The 21,127-nt window shown below is 40.7% G+C and overlaps 2 protein-coding genes across 8 annotated transcripts in view; one reads left to right on the top strand and one right to left on the bottom strand.

Moving 5' to 3' along the window:
• CHLSN (cholesin) overlaps positions 1 to 21,127 on the top strand; it is a 143,161-nt gene that overhangs the window by 58,095 nt on the left and 63,939 nt on the right. The gene's annotated exons all lie outside the window — the stretch shown is intronic.
• Positions 1 to 21,127, bottom strand: part of GPR146 (G protein-coupled receptor 146) — a 49,334-nt gene that overhangs the window by 11,817 nt on the left and 16,390 nt on the right. For all 4 annotated transcript variants that reach the window (XR_014557793.1, XR_014557794.1, XR_014557795.1 and 1 more), the window contains one exon: positions 6,888 to 7,011. The gene's annotated coding sequence lies outside the window, so the exon portion shown is untranslated. The remainder of the gene's footprint in view (positions 1 to 6,887; positions 7,012 to 21,127) is intronic.

Here is a 21,127-nt window from a genome sequence, read left to right as displayed (position 1 = left end):
AAACCTGGCTTATACAAAACTGTTGCTGTGCTTTCATGTCACCCACAAAGCAGCCTAATCTTAAGATTGCAAAAGATAGGATTTGCCAAGGGTTAGACAAGAGTAATGGCACAAAAGTCACTGATATGCTGGTGTTTCAGAAATGGCATGAAAGGGTTTTCAGCAGAAACATGCATGACAAAAAGGTTAGAAACTGGTTGCCTGATAGCGCCTTATAATTGTTCGGGCTAATTAAAACACTTACTGAAATGCAGTTGAAAGGTTTACCATTAAAAATGAAGCTAATAATCATTAAAACACAAGCACAAACACTGCACTCTTTATTAGGCAATGACACAAGGATATGAGAGAATTTGCTTGTTGCTTTGTGTGTATGTGTGTGCTCTGTAGCATACTAAGCAGACTTACTATTCAACCTCCAATATACATCATGGATAATTTTCAGGATAGTTGTTTAACAAAAGCGAACTCTTGGGATTTTTAGCTGCATGATCTTTAGATTCTTTTGACTTTTATTTAATCCTCACTTAACAAACATATATTTTACATGTAGTACTCACTAGAGAATTAAAAACATTAAGTAGCTGTGCTCAAGTATGTCATGTATTCATGTTTCCTTCCAGTTCACTTTCTTTTTACATCAGAGACAACCAATGTGGCACCCTCCAATTGTTGGACTGCAATTCCCATTGTCCCTAACTTTACCCTTACTAGCTGGGGCTCATGGGAGCTATACTCCAGCAACATCTGGAAGGCACCACATTGGCTACCCTGTTTTACATAAATAGTGAATTTTCTTTTCCTGCATTTATTGTACTGTACAGAACCTAGTCAATTTCAGTTGCTATAGGGCTCTGTGGTACAGTGCATGTTCTGTGTCGTGTAATAGGGAGGGCAGATTGGGCAATAGGATAATCTTTCACTTGCAGATGGATGAGTCACAATTACTTATAACACAGGTATTTAATAGATGAGTTTTTTTTATTTTAATAAGTGCAGTAGAAAATCCTGCTTGGTCAAGGGTGTTGGCATGAATAACCTACAAAACTTTTTCCCAAGCCTGTCATTTATTATTGCATGGTGGTGCCTGTGACCAGTTTGACTGGTGGGAGGTTGCAACCATCAGTATCATATAGTGGAGATTGTGCAGTGTGGGTGAAAGCAAACAAGCTATTTTCCAGTGTAGTATTCCATGGTTGTTGTTTTTTTAAAAAAAATATTGCCAAATTATGCCTGCTCCTTTTGTTAAAGGTAAAGGGACCCCTGACCATTAGGTCCAGTCGCGGACGACTCTGGGGTTGTGGCGCTCATCTCGCTTTACTGGCCGAGGGAGCTGGCGTACAGCTTCCGGGTCATGTGGCCAGCATGACTAAGCCGCTTCTGGCGAACCAGAGCAGCACATGGAAATGCCATTTACCTTCCCGCCGGAGCGGTACCTATTTATCTAATTGCACTTTGATGTGCTTTCAAACTGCTAGGTTGGCAGGAGCAGGGCCGAGCAACAGGAGCTCACCCCATCGCCGGGATTCGAGCCACCGACCTTCTGATCGGCAAGCCCTAGGCTCTGTGGTTTAACCCACAGCGCCATCTGCGTCTCTTCCCATTTTTAATTTTGTTTGTTTTTCATCCTTGGGGAGCGTCCAGGAGCATGGAACCCAATACACTTAGAACTTAATGAGGTTAATGGAACCCAGCCTGAAATTGTTTTGTGGTGAAGAGCGGGTAAGAAATGCTTTAAACAAACAAACAAAAATAACTTAGAGGGGATATGGATTGGATAACGGCAAGTGAGAAGAGTTAAGCATCAGTTCTGTGCTCTAAAGTTCTCCCTCCCAAAGCAGATTTTCATTTTTAACCAGTGTTTGGACTCAGCTACATGTTTGTGTAAATGTGTGATTACACTTTAGTAGTTCTCATTATCTCCTAGTCCAATCTTGGCAGGTAAATTTGGTGTAATTTGCTGTTAACATTTGAAATCACCTTTTCCTGGTTGTTGATCTCTTTAATCTCTTCGTGCATCTTCCACTGCTCCTTAATGAGGTTGGCCTACTTCTATGATCTGTCATATACATTACAAAGGTAGTGGAAGATCGATGCAAAGAATGCCTTTATCTTTCTTCAGATTAGAAAACCATTCAGAAAATATACTGTTACAGATCTGGAGTAACAGGGGTTTTTTGGGGGGGGGGGACGACAACCTATAACTGCTAGAGTTAGTGAATGTTAGAAATAAATAAATAGATCATGTTTGGAGTAATGAAAGGAACATGCCAGACCAGTGAAGAATACAGGCTGAACCAGTTCTCCTGTTCAGGACATCACTGATAGCGATGCCATTAAAAACACAAGGAGAACTAAGTACTGGGCCATTAAAGAAACATTGACCATGCAGCTGCTGTTTGTCCCCCTCCCATCTGTGTGTTATTTAGCAGAAGAAATACCAGAGTTAGGAGGTTACAGGAGGTGTGGTATCAAACAGGAAGAATGTGGTCCTTTTGAAAAGAGGTCTGGATAAGGGGGGGACGGGACGAGCAGACACATGGGGAAGGGTTGCTTGGACCAAGGGTTCTTGGGAAGAAGGGCAAAGCCAAAACTCCAGGTAGAGACCCTGTGGGGTAGAACCAGATTGACAGGCTAGGAAAGAGACACAGAGATGGTGTGCAGGATGTTTTGGACTCCAATGCTGCATGGCTGTGGGGAACAAGCCCTTCTTGAGATGTACTACTCTGAACTCTCTCCAAAGTAGATCCAGATGTAAATATGTGTACAATAAGCCATATTTCTTAAAGATATTGCCTTGAGCTCCCAAAAGAAACACGACCCCAGGTGAGCACCTGAACCCCCTGGAATTTTGTTACCACTTGGCAGAAATCGGGGGGTGGCACAGAACTTTAGTAACAATACTGTTCTGCCCTCATAAATTTAACTTTATTGCAAAAACTTCACAGAAGCAAAACGGTCAACTGCCTTAGCAAAATAACAGGTGACTGAGGCAGCCTAGCAACCTGAAGTACAAATGGGTAAGAACAAGCCAGATTGATCTCTGAAAGAGATGCTGTAAGCAACAAATAATCTGTATATTGTAGGATTTTTCTTCTTTTCTCCGAATCACCTTTCAGCTTTCAGTTTCATTAATCTATATTAAAAATAGATGTATACATGAAATCTGGTGAGATCTGACATGGTTCACTTGAGATGTGTGCTGACACAAATCATTGTTCCAAGGCAATTCAAATCTCCCAAATTGTTGGCCGCATTAGTTTCAGTGTGAGAAATGATGGTACTGTTGATTTATTGCAGCTTGGCTGTTTCAGAACTGAATCTGCCTCAATGAATTTGGCACAACAGAAGCAACAGTTCATTTACTAACCCAAACTCCATTTGTTGAAACTTTGTGAGTTTAGACTTTGTGAGTGGGGAAAGAAGTGAAACTTGGCATCATGGGAACATTTTCCATAGATATTCTTTTGCCAGTTGGAAAAGATTCACAGGCGGCACAGATGGTGCTTCTCCTGGAAACCATTATGCTGTGCTACTTCCTGTCAATAAAACAAGTGAAAGTCGACCTAGTGACTTATCAGCAGTGCATTATGCTGGCTGCAGTGGAGTTTCCTGTTGAGAAACGGGCTCATATTCTGTGGCCCCAGAATGCCAGGACTTGTAATGCATAAATATTTCCAGGAAATGCATTGAAACAGGATATTTTCTCCCGTTGGTGTTCATAATAAGGATGGTTGCTTTGGTTTGCATTTCTGGTCTTGAATGTTCAGGGTAGCTACTTTGTGGCTGAAATTACTAGGAAGCGTGCTAATTCCCAATCAAACCATTCTCTCTTTACTTAATCCCTAGCAGAGTTTGTAGCCTTAAGTGTTCTTACTTTATTAAAGTGTGTAAATGGAAGTTAGTTTCATTGATTTTACTGAACATTTCTTCCTATTATATTTACTAGGCTACACCTTTAGTAACTTTTGACAGTGAATTAGAGTGCAATTTTCCTAGCAACTATTTTTTGTTCTTCATTATTTCTAATGGTGCAGACAGTAGCAACATATAATTAGGAAGTAACGTTGTCACTTTTGGTCAGGCAAAATAAAGGACAGGTCAGGCAAAATATGGGACATGTTGGGGCAGGGAATTTGGGGGTTACAAATTACCTGGTGCAGAAATGACTTCAAAGCAATCCATTACAATGGCACACAGGGGTTACAGTGGTTTATTCAATTAAAAAAAAAAACTCTATCACTCTCCATCCCACCCACCTCTGCCCATGCAAAAACACTCGTACCCAATCCCTCTGCTCTCCGCTGAATGGACAGACCAGGCCCATGCAACCCCTCTTCACTCTCTGACACTGAGTCTCTGAATCTCCATCTTTGATGCACCTGCCTCTGCCCATGCAAACACTCTTTCCCCCCCATTCTCCATCAGGACCGTGCAAACCCCTCTCTCGCTCTCTGAGTCTGACCCATCCTATCCCCTCTGTCCATGCAAAAACTTTCTCTCCCACACTGGACCAGGGCCCTGCAACCCGTCCACACAAAATCTGAGACTCCACCATAGCAGGCCTGTGCACAGCAAACCCCATCTCTCATGATCCGTGACCCATCTCTACTCACGCAAAAACTCAAATGCCTCCTCCTGACCCCACTCTCTGCCCATGTCTTGCGACAACTCTCACTCTCACTCTTGGCTCTCCTCCTCCTGGACTCATCCTCTGCCCACACAAACTCCTGCTCAGGCTCTCACTCCTCTCCTCTCACTGGACCCACACTCTACCCAAGCAGTTTTGAGGATGAGGAGGAAGATGAGCTGGAATACATGAAAAAGGGGTCCCATTTGTCCAGAAAAAGGACAAACCACATTTTTCTAGGGATGGGTTGCAACCTTACCGGGAATCTGATTGAAATGTTTCTAAATGTTAGGTGAAATGTTTCTAAATGTTAGATCCTTGAAGCAGGGACAGTTGGTGAAGTTAATCAACCAGTATTAACCATTTTCTTTTTCAACAAGTCACTTGTTAATGCTATTCATGTATGTATTATTATTGCTTGAAATTTCTTGTGCATCTTCTTTTCTACTGTCGGTTTAACTGAAGTCCTTTGTGATTTATGCCCACATGTTATTTCACTAGTTGCATAAATGTTCTTTGTCCATGAGCACTATTATCTTTATCATTATTATTATACCCCACCTTTCCCCCTGATGTGGAATATTCCCCTGATACTAAGCATAAGCTTAGTATTTTTATATATAATTTTTATGTAATGGGGGGAAGATCTATGCGGCTACTGGGCAGTGTTCAGAAACTTAGATATTTAAGTATTGCTTTCCATTCACCTGAGATTAAATAGTACTCAGTGGGTTAACTTCCCAAATCCAATCACTTTCAAGCTTTGAATTAATATAATAAATAAATTTGTTATAGCTGTTGGTCCTCACAGGATGGTTGTGGTGTAATAAGGATGTATACTATGATAGATATATAAATCAGATTGATATTGATGCTTAGGCTGTCAGACTTAACACAAACCTATATTCCTCCATTGAGAGGTATGTGGAACTTTACCTGCTAAAGAGGTATGGTATTGTTGGTCTGCAGTAGTTGCTAAGTTCCAAATTTTCCTTTACAAAAGGGCTTCATTTGTAAACTAGTTCTGCAGGAGTGCATGGCTCCTGTCAGGCACATGTTTCTTTTAGAAAAGAGCTGTTTGTTTCAGACACAATTGATTTTCTGCTACCGATCATTATATGAATCAACAATCATATAATGTTTACCAGTAAGACTATTAGTATCTGCATTTAAACATACACAGATATTTCAGTTCATCTTTGACTCCTGAAGTCAGTTAAATAATATTTCTGTATATTTCAATTGGAAACTAAGGAGCAGGTATTCAGAACATTTTTGTAATTTTGTCTCTTTAGCTTTTTTAGGATTTATATAGAATATCTAAGGTTCTGGTATTAATCGCTTAGCTCAGACCACTTCTGGGGGGAGTCTGCTGTACCAAAAATAACAAAGCTGGCTTTGTAGCACCTTAAAGACAAAAAAAATTGATTATGGTACAACGTTTTGTGGACTAGAGTCATAGAACTGTAGAGTTGGACTAGATGAGGGTCATCTAGTCCAGCCCCCTGCAATGCAGAATTAATTTATTAGTTGACTTAAAAAGTAATCTTTAAGGTGCTACAATATTTAGCTGTTTCAGCCAATACTTCTTTTGAGTCTTGCTTAATACTAGAGTAGACATGCAGATACCAGACTTAAATGAATACTTCGTATCTCTGTCTATCGTTCATATATATTGTGAAACAGGATTAAAAGTTCTTTAGAATCTGTTAGCATTAAAATACCAAGGCAAGTCTGTTACAATCTAATGAAGTTTCATCTTTTGCTAACCATCTCTTCTAATGACTTAATAAAAATGCAGCTGGATTGCTGACTCTAACTTATTGCAACATAAAATGTAAAATCACAGCTTTGTAATATTTTGTGTACCATTATATTTCTTCCTTAAATCTGTTGGTATAACCTTGTATTTTATGAATGACAAAATAGAAAGTATTAAAGTTACTGATCCATTTTAATGTATACAATACATATTTCTAGAAAAATTGCAGTAAAGAAAGTTGATCTAAGGTTAGATGAAGTTTAATTAGATATAAGATCCATAATATTGAACCAAAGATATCTACATACACAATTTCCTAACAGATTACCTTTTTAAAAAAATGATGAATCGTCTCACAGGTGCTTACTGCCTTCTGATGCAGAAGTTCTATGCTTTTGCTCATTAACCGTTTGCATGTATTATAGCAAAAACAACACCCTTTAATTCCCTTTGTTTTAAAAAGCAAGCTACAAAGCAACATAGCTGAACACTCACCTGGTATGCACTACCTTGCCTCAGAGTGAAGTATGTAGGCTTCTTGACAGCAGGCAGAAACATTTTGCTCCTCAAATTGGAACTTTCTCAGAGTAAGTTCAGCAAAAGCTCCAGTGTCTCATTTCTGTAAAGGGTAAACAATAGCTGAGCTTAGGAGAAGAACGCTGACTCCACCACATCACTGTTGTTAGTGGCACTGAACTCCATGTATTCACGTGACCTCCCCCAACACATACACACACAGCATAATCCTTTAAGCTTCAGCTGTACTCTCCGATTGGCAGAGAGCTCTGTTACAAAATCAAGCCCTCCACAGTGATATCTCTAAGTGATTAAGTCAGGAGGGTGAAGGGGCATTAATCATGAGGTCTGATTACTGCCCTGAGGCTGATTTGCCTTTGCAGCAGTGTAGAGAGAGTCCTGAACGCTCTCTGTATTTTTTGAAACGGCATCACATTTAAAAGGCATTTTTCTAGTTAGAGAACTGTTAAACCTCTAAGACAGTTTCATAATAAAACCATTATCAAGTGCACACAGGCCACGGGACCACAATAGGGAATAAGCATTGAAGCTGTCTTAACTGAGTAGTCTTGTTAAAAAATAGGAATACTGAGGCATGTACATTTCCTTTGCAGATTATTCCAGGAAGGTTCTTTTTTTTTTAAAGTCAAACATAGCAGCATTACCTTATTAATAGAAACATAGCCTTAGGAAGAACAGTATTCTAAAAAGGAACTTACAATTTTACAGTGTAACGAGGATTTCAAAGTACAATGCAGTACAACAGCAGGATTATTTAAACCAAGACTATACTACTGTATATTATTTCTGCTTATTAAAATTGCCTTTTGTGGGTTTTAATTTTACTGTATGTTGCCTAGAAGCTCAGTTAAGCCTCCGGAGGTTTCTTGTTTGGCCCTCAATAACAGCCACTGCTGTCAGAAATATGCTGCCTCTTCTTATGCCCCTTCAGGGTTTCTCCCCCCCCCCCCACCGCCAGAACTCACTGGAACTCAGTTCCAGCATCTCTCAGGTCAGTGTCATTGCCATTAAAGAGTATGAGGGAGGTGTTCATGGTGAGTTCTGGCACCTCCTTTTCTAGAAAAATAGCACATCACTTGCCATTGCCATACCTTGAATGTTGGACAAAGCATCCTCAGTAGATCCACTTCATGTATTGTATATGAGGAGTGGAAACAGAGTTTTCCCTCTGACCTCAGGTGCTCCATGCAAAATGAAAATGACTGTGCTGTTGCAATGGTTGGCAGTTGGCAGGTCTTGGTGCCTTAGAAAATACCAACCCTTGGCACTGTCTGGAGACAGGCATGTGGGTTCAGACACATACATTGCAACAGGCCCTGTCAGTGGCTTCTTCCTCAAAAGCTCTGATGCACAGGCTCTTTTACTGCCTTTTATCCTGCCTGAACACCAGCAGAAGACTAGCTCCCTTTTGCCTGCATCTTGGCTCAAATAGGGAAGCAATAAATTGAAGTGTATAAGGAGTAGGCATTGTCAGAAGCTGTGTGGTTCATGCTGGGAAGAGGGTATTAAAAACATTTTGCCCATGTCACAGTTCAGTCAGTGGCCAAAGCCAGTGGCCTTGATCCTTGAGTCTTTGCTGCATTGAAAATATGGTCCCAGTTTAAAAATTAGTTGCCAGCCAGGGCTTTAGAATAAACTCATTCCTTTTTTTATTGGATTCCATATTCCCAGACTCGAGTCAGATTTTTAAATGGAGCGGCATTGCACACAGAAGGTCCCACATTTAATTCCCAGCATACACAATTTTTAGAAGAAGGATTTCTGAAAGATAGACTTTCCGGCCCTGCTATGTGACACCCTGGAGAGCCATTGTCAGTCAGAGTAGACGGTACAGAGTAGATGAACTAATGGTTTATATGCTCTTCACATGTTGGTTTTTCAGTTGTTTAAAATGAGAATTAAGTTGAACCTCTAACATATTTTTGTGTGCAGCTTATTCTACCATTCTGACAGTTTTACTTACTCTTAAGCCATGTCTTCACAATATGAAAATTACCAAGCTATGTTTTTGCTAGCAGCTGAGTAGCAGAATCTTATTGGTTACTCACTCATATACACGAGCTGGAATGTGTGCAGAGAAGGGAGACAAGATGAGAAAGGGTCTGGAAATCAAGCCTTGTGAGGAATGGTTGAGGGAGTTGGGTATGTACTAGTCTTCAATTATCTGAAGAGCTGTCATATGGAAGATGGAGCAAGCTTTTTTTTCCTGCTCCTCCAGTGGATAGGACCAGAATCAATTAATTCAAATCTGAATAAAAAAAGGAGAGAGATTTTGTCTAAACATTAGAATGAATTTTCTGACTATGGGAATTGTCAGCATTGGAAGGTGGTAGGCTCCTTCATTTGAGGTTTTTAAACAGAGGTTGGATGGCCTTCTGTCTGGGATTCTTTAGCTCTCATTTCTGCATTGCAGGGATTTGGACTAGATGACATTAGTCAATGTAGTAACATTGGCTTCCTGTTCTTTGGCATTATTTGATTTGTGTTGGGAGAGTTTAGGTGTTGGTGTCAATTTTGTATCATTAACAATGATTTGTGAACAATTAGTTGTGTAATATAATATTCTCTGGGGTTTTTTTTAATTGATGCAAACATTAATTATACCATGTAGACTTTTAGGAATTGTAGTAATTTATATATGGAGAGAGCGAGCGTGTGTGAGTGAGCAAGCTACTTCAACATTACAGGTGGGGTTTAAAAATTGCCCAACTATGTTGTTGCTCCATGTTTTGAAAGAGGCATATTGATGTGAAGGATGCCATCGTTTGTGGTATTCTGCACAATGTAGATGAGGTGGCTGTAATGAGGGGTGAGAACAGGAGTCATACTCCCTTGACAACTTAACTATTGGATTTGAAACTACTGCTTCTTCTCCTAACAACAAACTATATGATATTTGTTGACTTTTTTTGTTTTTGTTTTAATAGTTCCATCATTTGTTTTAATAGTCCCATAGTTACCTCACCTCTTGAAGCAGTCACTTTCTAAAAGTATAAGTGAGGCTGTGCAACAAAATATTGCTGTGGTGAGGTTGTGTTTCTGTTTTCTGGCTTCTCCACCATTGGAAGGATGGCTGGGACCCTTGAAGGTATCCAGAGTGGAAAAAACTGTCCCAACTAAGGAACCCTTGAAGACCAAGGTCATGTTGGCTTTTGGCTACATAAGGATCGGTGCTAACCCCAAGATGGCATATGTGCTGGGGGAAAAGTAATAGCTAGAGTCTTGTGGCTACCTAGAAGATAAGCAGATTTAGCGTCAAGCTTTTATGAGAAGCATGAAGTGTATCCTCAGTTGGCAAATATATATCCACATATGTGCACAAAGGGGGCAGGAAGTCAACAATAAATCCTCAAAGCCAGGAAATGTATTGGATAGTGGTGGATCTGTAACATTTATGTATAGCTCAAATCCATGCAAGAACACATTCACAACACTTTGCTAATACTACCTTCTCCAAAGGTTCACAGAGGCCATTCCTAATCCTCAGGATGATGCCCCCTTCTGGGGCATGTAGGCAGAACCATTCACAATTACTTCACCAAGGGGTAGGGTGACCTTGACTCATAAACTGACTCTACCTAGTTAGCCATAATGTTGGACCATATTGGTGATTCTAGGAGCCAAACTCTGTAGCTCCAAGCCCTTTGAACAAGTGGTCACATTTTTCCTATTTTGCTCACATTTAGATTTTTTTTTAGTGGCCATAACACCAGCACACAAAGACTCGGGGCTGAGAGTGTTGTTAGTGGACCAAAAGCCATGTGTCTTCAGCGTGATAGGCCTGCAGCCATATTTTCCCTGATCCATGTTGTTGTTGTTGTTTAGTCGTTTAGTCGTGTCCGACTCTTTGTGACCCCATGGACCAGAGAACGCCAGGCACCTCTGTCCTCCACTGCCTCCCACAGTTTGGTCAAACTCATGCTGGTAACCTCGAAAACACTATCCAACCATCTTGTCCTCTGCCGTCCCCTTCTCCTTGTGCCCTCCATCTTTCCCAACATCAGGGTCTTCTCCAGGGAGTCTTCTCTTCTCATGAGGTGGCCAAAGTACTGGAGCCTCAGCATCACAATCTGTCCTTCCAGTGAGCACTCAGGGTTGATTTCCTTCAGTATGGAGAGGTTTGATCTTCTTGCAGTCCATGGGACTCTCAAGAGTCTCCTCCAGCACCATAATTCAAAAGCATCAATTCTTCGGCGATCAGCCTTCTTTATGGTCCAGCTCTCACTTCCATACATCACTACTGGGAAAACCATAGCTTTAACTATACGAACCTTTGTTGGCAAGGTGATGTCTCTACTTCTCAAGATGCTGTCTAGGCCTGTCTTTGCCCTTCTCCCAAGAAGCAGGCGTTTTTTAATTTCATGGCTGCTGTCACCATCTGCAGTGATCATTGAGCCCAAGAAAGTAAAATCTCTCACTACCTCCATTTCTTCCCCTTCTATTTGCCAGGAGGTGATGGGACCATAGATTCTAGATTTCTCTGCTGTCCTTCTGCACCAAGCCTGTTCAACAGTGGAACAGACTCCCAAAAGAGGTGGTGGACTCTCCTTCCTTAGGGTTTTCTAAGCAGAGGTTAGATGGCCATCTGTCATGGATGCTTTAGCTGAGATTCCTAAATTGCAGGGGTTTGACTAGATCACCCTCGGTCCCCTCCAGCTGTAGGATTCTATAATTCTGTGATCCCAGGGAATAGAGCCGGCACAAGCTAGAAGTATGTGGTGCACTGTGGGTGTGGGTGTGCACTGCGCTTCTATTTAGATTGCATGGAAGGGTACAAAGGTCAGAGGCTAGAGAAAGTAAGATGTCCAAATCCATATGGCTTAAAGAACACATACTCTTAGCCTATAAAGTGTTAGTGAAAGACCTACTAATGGGGTTATTGCTGACCACTCTTCCTTGCAGGCAGCAGCTTCAGCGGCCTTTGAGGGTGATATTTGAGGGTGTCTTATACTTAGTAGCCAATGGCCATTACAATATAAATCATTAAAACAAATAATCGGAAGAGAAAGTTAAAACATACTGTTGTGAGGCTTTTTTGGGGGGGGGGGTGTCAGACCCCTCTAATCCCTTGATCCAGCAAGTGTTAAAAGCTAATCAAGCCTTCTAATTCCTGAAATAGGCAAGGTAACTTCCTGGTGAGGCAATGAGGAATTAAGGGACTTGGTGCAAGATGGCAAATTGGTGGAGGGCCCTCCCCCTACAGAAAAAGCCAGAATGGAGAACAGAGTTTGGCAGTGATGTGACCTAGAAGAAAAGCTAGGGAGAGAGTCAGAGCAATTTTTGAAAGCAAGGTTTGATTTCTGTTTGAATCCAAGGTTGCGGCTGTGGGATAAACAAGACCCTTTGGGGGGTGTTATTGCTGTGGACACCTCCATCACAGGCTCAAGTTGCATAAGTGTGTAAATAGACCATATAAAATAGAAACTCGGTTTTCGAATGTATTCCATTCCGGAAGACTGTTCGACTTCCAAAACATTCAAAAACCGAGAACTGAAAGCGGAAGCCTCGATATAAAAGGGAAACTCAAAACGGAAGCTGTGAGGCACGTTTGGCTTCCAAAAATTGTTCGAAAACCAAAGCAGGTACTTCTGGGTTTTCGACGTTTGAAAGCCAAAACATGTGTCAACAGAGAGGTCAACAACTGAGGTTCCACTGCATCCTAAATACACCACAGTCTCCACTAGGCCTCATTCCAAAAGGAAACACAAACCCTGGGTATGTGTCTAGAACTCCTGGAGTCTCACACCACTCAGAGACTGGGGTGGCATGCAACAATACATTTTCAGAATTGCAAATTATTAAATCTTATAATCACAAGGTTCCTCAAATCATTTAGATGAAAAAAAACTCCTCTTTGGAGCTTCCTGTATACTGTTTTAGGTCAAAAACATATCCTGTGATTTTTCTTGCTGCTAGCACATATAAAGGGGCCTTATAGGTAACAAACCTGTCTGCATCAACCAGTAACTATCTAATTTTGAAATAATCTGATTAACCTTCCAGAAAATTCTGTAGTGAATAGAAAAATACATCCCTAGGTGAATTATACAAAAGGCTATGCTGTGCAGTTTCTTTGTTCTGCCCTGATTTACACACACAAAGATAGTCATTGGTTGGCCTATTAAAGAATTTACCAGTCCGATATTCTGTGGGCATAAGTTGAAATGAAGCTGAGTAAACATGTCTAATGGGTGCGAAAATTACCGTATTTTTTGCACCATAACACTCACTTTTTTATTCCTAAAAAGTAAGGGGAAATGTCTGTGCGTGTTATGGAGGGAATGCCTACGGGTGGCATGCCTACAGATTTTCCTCCTCTAAAAACTACGTGCGTGTTATGGTCGGGTGCGTGTTATAGAACGAAAAATACGGTAATTCCCTTAGATAAGCAGCCTTTTGTGGTTTGTTTGAATTTTCATATACAAATCGCTGTACAAATCTAATAATCTAATCAAATCATGAATCTTAACATATCATTACATAAAATGATATTACAGCTGAAACAGTTACAGCATTGTTTATAGGTTTCTCTGTTCTGGAGATCTAAAAATAACAGCTTTGCTAGATATTGATTTGGCCTTACTGAGAGTTTGTTTCCCAGTATAGAATCTTTTATTTTATTTTATAGAATCTTTTATTTTATTTTATTTTATTTTATTTATTTTTATATTACCCTTCATCCATAGATCTCATTGTGGTTCACAACATAAAAATACAAGAACAAAACACAAAACACATAATAAAAACAAGAACAAAAACGAACCAATAAGAAAGCAAGAACTTTCTGCCCCTGTTAACAGGGTTGCCTCCACCTAGGAGATCTTTGGTGCCTTTGAGAAGGGGCATGTTATACACAATTCTCAAATACAGGACCATAGGATTGTATGTCTGCTCTGCTTTGTTTGTGTACATTAAGAGAAAGCTTTTAGATTACTTCAGTTTTAAGTAATACACCAGGTTTCAGCTTAGATATATATTGTTGCATCTTTGGCATCTGTTCACATGTTTACTAAACATTACTAATAGAGTTTCTTGCTCTGCAGATGGAACACTTGGCCACTGAATTCTGCAGCAGTTGTTGGGACAGTATGATTGGTCCTCAGGAAGCCTAGGAGTATTACTGCTCTGTGAAATCAGAATTATTCATGCACTCAGGGAGCCTCTGAAGAAAATGGAAATGTTTTTGCCATGAATTTCTGTTCTCTGAGTCTCCCAGACGACATTCCACCCACCCTTCTTTCTGGGGCCAGCATATAACTTTCCACTAAGAATTAAAAGCATGGATTCTGCAAGTGCCATACACGTGAGAGGGGCCTCTACGGACTTCTGGGTTCAATTCCTTTCTTACTCCTCTTTTCATACATTATATTCATCATCAATAGTTGTATATGGGATTTGCTTTAAGGTAACTCACATGCCAGTTGTGTGTTTTGATTCCTCGACCCCCTTTCCAGTTTGGGGTTAAGAGGTTGCTTGCTCTTCCAGTCTAGATTAGAAGTCATGGGAGCAATGGGAAATGATCCTGCCTAGGTGTTCCATAGGGCGATGCCATCCTGATATGGACAACCACAGTTACCCCATTTCATGGTCTTTTGGCCCCACTAATTACAGTTTCTTTCCTCTGTACCTGTGTGTATGTCTGCTAGGCTTTAAATTACCAGTGTATTTACTAGTCTTTAAGCTGTTATAAAACTCTGTTTTGTTTGTGCTTATCTAAGTGAGCCCTCACATTTCTTTACCTACATAGCTTTCAAATGCAGCTCAAGGCAATTTTTTTTTATCTCCTATGCCTTTTCAGGTACACCATAAATTGCATTGGTCTTGCAAAAGCTTATCTTTGCTATTTTTTATGAGCCAAGAACATGCAAAAGTGGTAGCATTTGCTTCTCTGATTTTTACAGTGGAGCATTGCCATTTTCCTTGATATAGCATAGATAATGCTCCCAGATATGTAAAATTTCCTCTTGATGTGGCTTTTACACGTACTATTCAATAGTATAAGTGTAATGTAAATTCAGTTACTTCTGAGTAAATGTCTGCAGGAATACATTCTACGCTAGAATTTTACAAAACCATAACAGCACAAATCAGCTGAGCTGAAAGCTATCTGAGCAGCTTGGATGATCTTATAAATGGCTCTTGTAATGGTTTAAAATTCATTAGTGATCTGCATTATAACATAGTGCATGTGCACAATTTGAGTCCATTTCAGTAGCAACTGCAAGTGCATATCAAAAGAAAAACACATCATTTTGCCTGGAGTTTAGATATGAGTATTGCTCAGCAATTGAGCAATTCCATGTTTCTTCACAGGTCTTAAAACATAGGATTTTCCTTTCCTTAACCTTTTTTATAGTCCTAAGAATGTAAAGCAATCTCTGGTTTTATTAGAGTAAAGGCTGATAAGATACTTTTATCTTTTTTGGTACATTCCATTGACTTGGAAGTGTGCTAAATAGTTGGAGATCTGAGTGCCTCTATCTCTTGTACTTAAGTACATATTTGCATTTCTAATCTTGAGTAGCAGACCTATGAAAGTTCACTTATAGGTCAATGGTTCTATGGCAGATGTGTTCAGAGGCAGTGGTGGCTGCTCAGTGTGCAGCTGCACTTCTGCATTCCTTGTGCAATTCTGTGCTGCTTTATATAGAGGGTCACTTGCGTAGCTGCACCTTTATCTCTTGCTACTACAATGCACTTTTATATGGGGCTGCCCTTAAAAACAGTCTGGAAACGACAGCTGTTGCGTGATGCCATAGCTTCTTGCCCAGTGACAGCATTTGCATATATGGATGAGAGAGGAATTCACTTTAGTTCACATTTAAATTAGAATATGTGTAATTCACACTTTCTGAAATGCTAAGCAAACCAAAACAAAGCAATCCTTTGAAAGTCACACTTCTCTGAATTTTGCAATACAGTTCTCCACACAGATAAGTAAAAAAATGCACACACTAAGGTAAACTGTGCATAAAAATGCATATGTTAGTGAAAGTAACATAGACAAATTGCATTATATTACTGAAATTTGTTTTGCAGAATTTCTGTATATTAGTCAAAGTTGCATACAAAAAGTGTATATTAGGAGAATTTGCACTACAGTGCCAATTAATTTTCATGATAACTTTTTAAAAAAACAACGACACAAGCATATGGAGAACTGAAGATTGGAAATACTAGAAACTGTGAAACCAAAATTGAAAGATTCACCCATCCCTATTTGCTTGCTATGGTAAGCCATGGTGAATAGAGTTACAGTGGTACCTCTGGTTAAGTACTTAATTCGTTCCGGAGGTCCGTTCTTAACCTGAAACTGTTCTTAACCTGAAGCACCACTTTAGCTAATGGGGCCTCCCGCTGCTGCCACGCCACCGGAGCAGGATTTCTGTTCTCATCCTGAAGCAAAGTTCTTAACCTGAGGTACTATTTCTGAGTTAGAGGAGTCCGTAACCTGAAGTGTATGTAACCCGAGGTACCACTGTAGCTCCCTTTTTACTCCTTCCCAGTACGGGTGGGAGCAGCAAACCAGAACCCCTTACTCAGCATTATGTCAGAACCAGGGATGATGGTTTGCTTTGCTCCATGCAAAACACAATATAAAGCCAAGCAAAGTTTGTTTTTGGCTTACCAGCCATGGTTTGAGCAAAACAAACCATGACAATTCAGACATAAGCTAACCCAGGAATCACAACTGATTTATTCTACTTTGTTTTTCACTTACTACAAGGAGGATCAATCTCCCCATTCCGAGGTAAACAGTTAACTGTGGTTTGCCATAATGTGCAGACTGGGCCAGTGAATTTCCAGACTTAAGCCAAGGTGATATTTTATGACCTTTAAAGCCTTTCATAGCTTGGAACCCATGTCTCTCAGGGGCTGGGCTGCCTTGGATATCTCAGAAACACATCTACTTTCTCCTCTTCCCCTATGTGTCATCAGTAAGAGCTCTGCTCCAGATACAGTCTTTGGGAGAGGGTAACACCAGTGCTGGAAAGTAAAGTGCTTTTCTGATAGTCTCAAGGCTTGGGCAAAGTTGTCTGAAATAAGTCTATTGCTGTGGTTACCCATCAACCTTTTGTTTAAAAAGGGGGCAAGTGCATGGTCTTTTGTTTGTAGACACCTTGGAGACTGAGATAAGAGTAGTAGGTGGGATCTGTTCTGTTTTGCCTGCTTTTTAATGTCCTAGTAAGTGGTTTTTGTACATTCTTTTGCCTCTTGATATTTTATTGCTATTGGTTGGTTACTGTGGGCCTTGAACTGCTGCCTGTGTAGGTGATGCCACTCTTGCCAGTCTTTCTGTTAAGAGAAACAGAGAGCGTGCTCTCAGAATGACTGCCCCACCTGCTCTTTTTCTCTCCCTTCTGTCTTTAAAAGGGGATGGTAGCCCTTTAAATCTGAGAGAGAGAGAGAGAGAGAGAGAGAGAGAGAGAGAGAGAAATGAGAATGAATATGAATATGTAGCTGCTGTGGCAATCTTTCTCATTAAACGTCAAGGTTTAAGTACTGTAGAGGCAATTTAGAGGAAGTGGTTTCATCTTCCAGAACATGGGTTGTGGGAAGGAGATAAGAGGAGTTTCAGGCAACAGAACTGTGTTTGGATGATGTCCTCTGCAAAATTATTTTGTCTTGCAAGACACATGTGAGCAATGGGGAAACCTTGAAAAGTAAGTGGGAACTCTGGTCTAGGGGCAGTGGAAGGCTTCCAACCTTTTGTATGTGGAAAACAAGCTGGCCATAAAGCTTGGACATGAAGCTTGGATTAGGTCAGAGCTTTCAAAACTTTGCTTGTTGGTGTCACACTGTTTTTAGACATGCAACATTTCGTGACACAGTAATTCAGTTTTACTAGCAATAATTCAGTTTTACTAGCAAACTGGAGGTTAAACTAACCTCTTTCCACCCCAGGAGGTGTGTGGGGAACATTCACGTGATAGACCTAGACACTGCAGCCAACACACTAATTGTCGCGACACACAGTTTGGAAAGCTCTGGATTTGGTGGTTCACTAGACTGTGAGTGTAGTGATTCTAGAACCAGAAGAGTGCAGAGTTCAAGCAGATCTACTGTCTTTTTCTCTCTAGGCAATGCTATACACAAACCTGTGTATAATAGTTTACTTGTCAAGGTGAAATATATATAAAACCCACAGCAGAAAATCTAAGGGAGAGGACACACCCAGCATAGTAATAGGCAGAAAATTTCTTAACCTTCTAATCTGTTTTACTGTTGCAATCCCTTGAAGCAGACAGAGAGGAAACCTGTCTTGGATTTAAGAAACTGCAAATCAAGTTCATTTTGATTGCACCATACACAGTTTCACTCAATCTTGGTATTTCCTCCCCCCCCCCTTTTGTAATCAGCTTCTTCTAAATTATTTGCTACCAAAGGAGAATAAGTTATTTTCCTCAGTTCTTCTTGGCAACCAGTTAAAATATGTTATACCATACTTGGTAAATTCTGCAAAGAGAAAAGGACTAGACAAAGGCAACTATAATTTGCACCCTGTGTGAATTTAAAAACTCTGGACTGCCGCTTCAGCAAAGTTATTTCAAGAGAACAGCAGATACAGAAACTCATTGTTCACTTTTATTTTATACCTTCAAGAGCTAACGTCATGTGGTACTGAGCTATGAATCCAGAAATCCTGGTTCAAATCTCACCTCAGCTATCAATTCACTATTTGCCCTTAGGCAAGAATAGCCCTCCCTCCCTCTCTCTGGCTACATACACACCATGCATTTAAAACACATTGCTTCCCCCAAAGAATGATTGGAGCTATAGTTTAAGGGTGCTGGAAATTGTAGCTCTGTGGTGGGTTAACTGCAGTTCCCAGGATTCCTTGGGGGAATTCAAGCATGTTAAATGTATGGTGTGTATACATCCTCTCTCTCTCGGCCCTTATGCATTATGGGAATATTAATACTGACCTGTTTTATAGGGCGTTTGTAAGGATTTCTGAGGAAAAGAAATCTGTAAAACACTTTGAACTCAAGAAACACTATATCAACTTATCAGTATTTTGCAAGACCCTCATGCATAGTAGTTTTCTACATTTTTTTCCTCTGCTAGGTGAAACTAAGCTGAAGTAGCAATAATAAAAAGGAGGCACTAACATTTTTAAAACAACATACCACATGATAAAATTTATCAAAACAACTCTTCGGTTGTCTTTTCAAAACATAAATGAGCATACACCAAAACAAAGTTTACATGCCAGTTTCTGCAGTTTACCTAATGTCTCATTTCTGTGCAGCTGCTGAGAAAGTAACTGTTCTGTTAAAACGCAGCATGTTCTGTATTTTTAATCACGGTCGCCAGATAGGCTAGTCCAGTGGTTCACTTTTGGGGGGAGGCAGTAGTGGGACCCTTCACTTTAAGGAAAACTTTGGTGGAATCTTTTTAAGGGGAATAAGTTCAGTTTTGGCAGCGCAGCTTTGAAAAACTTTGCTGTCTCCTGATGTCCTCTGATGGGAGAAGCTTTTGTTTTGTTTGCTGTGCTTAAGACTGGCCCTTATCAGAGAGAGTTCTTACCTCTTTCAGAGTTAGAGAAGCTGCATATTTAACCCTTGCTACCAAGTGGCAGTTCAGTGGAAGGTGCTAAGTGGAGACTTGGCGCTGTGGGTTAAACCACAGAGCCTAGGACTTGCCAATCAGAAGGTCGGCGGTTCGAATCCCCGCGACGGGGTGAGCTCCCGTTGCTCGGTCCCTGCTCCTGCCAACCTAGCAGTTCAAAAGCACGTCAAAGTGCAAGTAAATAAATAGATACCGTTCCGGCGGGAAGGTAAGCGGCGTTTCCGTGTGCTGCTCTAATTTGCCAGAAGTGGCTTAGTCATGCTGGCTACATGACCCGGAAGCTGTACACCGACTCCCTGGCCAATAAACGAAATGAGTGCCGAAACCCCAAAGTCGGCCACGACTGGACCTAATGGTTCAGTGGAAGGTGCTTAGTGGAGACCAGGAATAACAGTTGTTTGAACATCCCATTTAACCAGTAGCAGAGCAGCACTGGGAGGGCTGTGTTGCTCACCTGGCTTTCCAATTCCACACTTGGTTACCAAGTGGGTTGAGGCAGTGGGGAGAGATGGATTGGCAGTGCTGCCATGCTTGTATCACACCTAGCTCCCTGCTGCCTCGCCCTCCCTCTTGGTAACTAGTGGTTGGCACTGGGAACCCAGGTAAGCACTGCTGCCTATCTGTGTTGTGTTGCCCCATCAACCACTATTTATTTAACCCTTGTAAAGTATGGCAAGGGAAGGAAAGAAGAGGAAGTGATTCCCAGGACCATTGCCTGAGTAGTACACTTAATCCCCATGGTATCCTGCTTATAAAAGGAATTGCAGCTCTTGAGGGTTTCGGGCTGGAACCTAGGATGTTCTCCATGCAAGGCAGATGCTCTGCCATGGAGCTACAGCACTTCCCCCAGTTAAGTGACAAAATTGTGTTTGGGGTGGGAGGGTCTGTTGGCAGAGAGCATATAATCCTCCATCTTGGTTCTGATCTCTTAATCACAGTGAAGAGAGAGCCAACATTATCTTTATACCACCCCTAAAACAGTTTGTTCATTAAAGTTTAAAAGAACCAAAACAATTATGACTGTTTAAATTCTGTTTAAGGATTTTTAAAATCTATATATTTGCAAGTAGTTTCTGCTTGTATGAATAGAGCATTTACCTCTGTCTGAAATATTTTACAGTATACCAGTAAACAGTGTTTCGTATTCCATTTGTCGGACCAAAGAAAAGGTGCATTCAGGATGTAGTTGAAGTCATACATTTTTGCCAATGACACGAAGGCTGATCAGAATTTTAATTTTAAGGGAAGGAAATGGTTTTGGCAGATATCCACAGTCCAGAGCAGTCCTTCTGTTAATGCACAAGTGCATTACTGTGCTCTTGAACTTTGCCTTCTGATCCAGGTTATTGCTTGGGCCTAGAAATAGCAACTGCCACATTTTCCTTTTAGGATCTTTGATAGTATACAAAATACCTAGCTTGTAGGGTTTGACCTCAAATACCTTGACTCCAAATCACTTGATAGTTTATCTCTGAAACTGAATTAAAGGCAGCTTATTTTTACATTAGTAAAAACAGAAGTTCTCAACTTTCCTATCCCCAGGGAACTCTTTCCATATTGATTTGCCTGCCAAGGAACTCATCACTTTTTTAAACAGGAAACTTGTGTATTACAGAAGTCTCCAG

This window comes from Podarcis gaigeae (assembly GCF_964106915.1).
Source record: "Podarcis gaigeae genome assembly, chromosome: 14".
NCBI classification, from domain to species: domain Eukaryota; kingdom Metazoa; phylum Chordata; class Lepidosauria; order Squamata; family Lacertidae; genus Podarcis; species Podarcis gaigeae.
The sequence above is the reverse complement of the archived record's forward strand: the minus strand, read 5'-3'. Positions and strand labels throughout refer to the sequence as shown.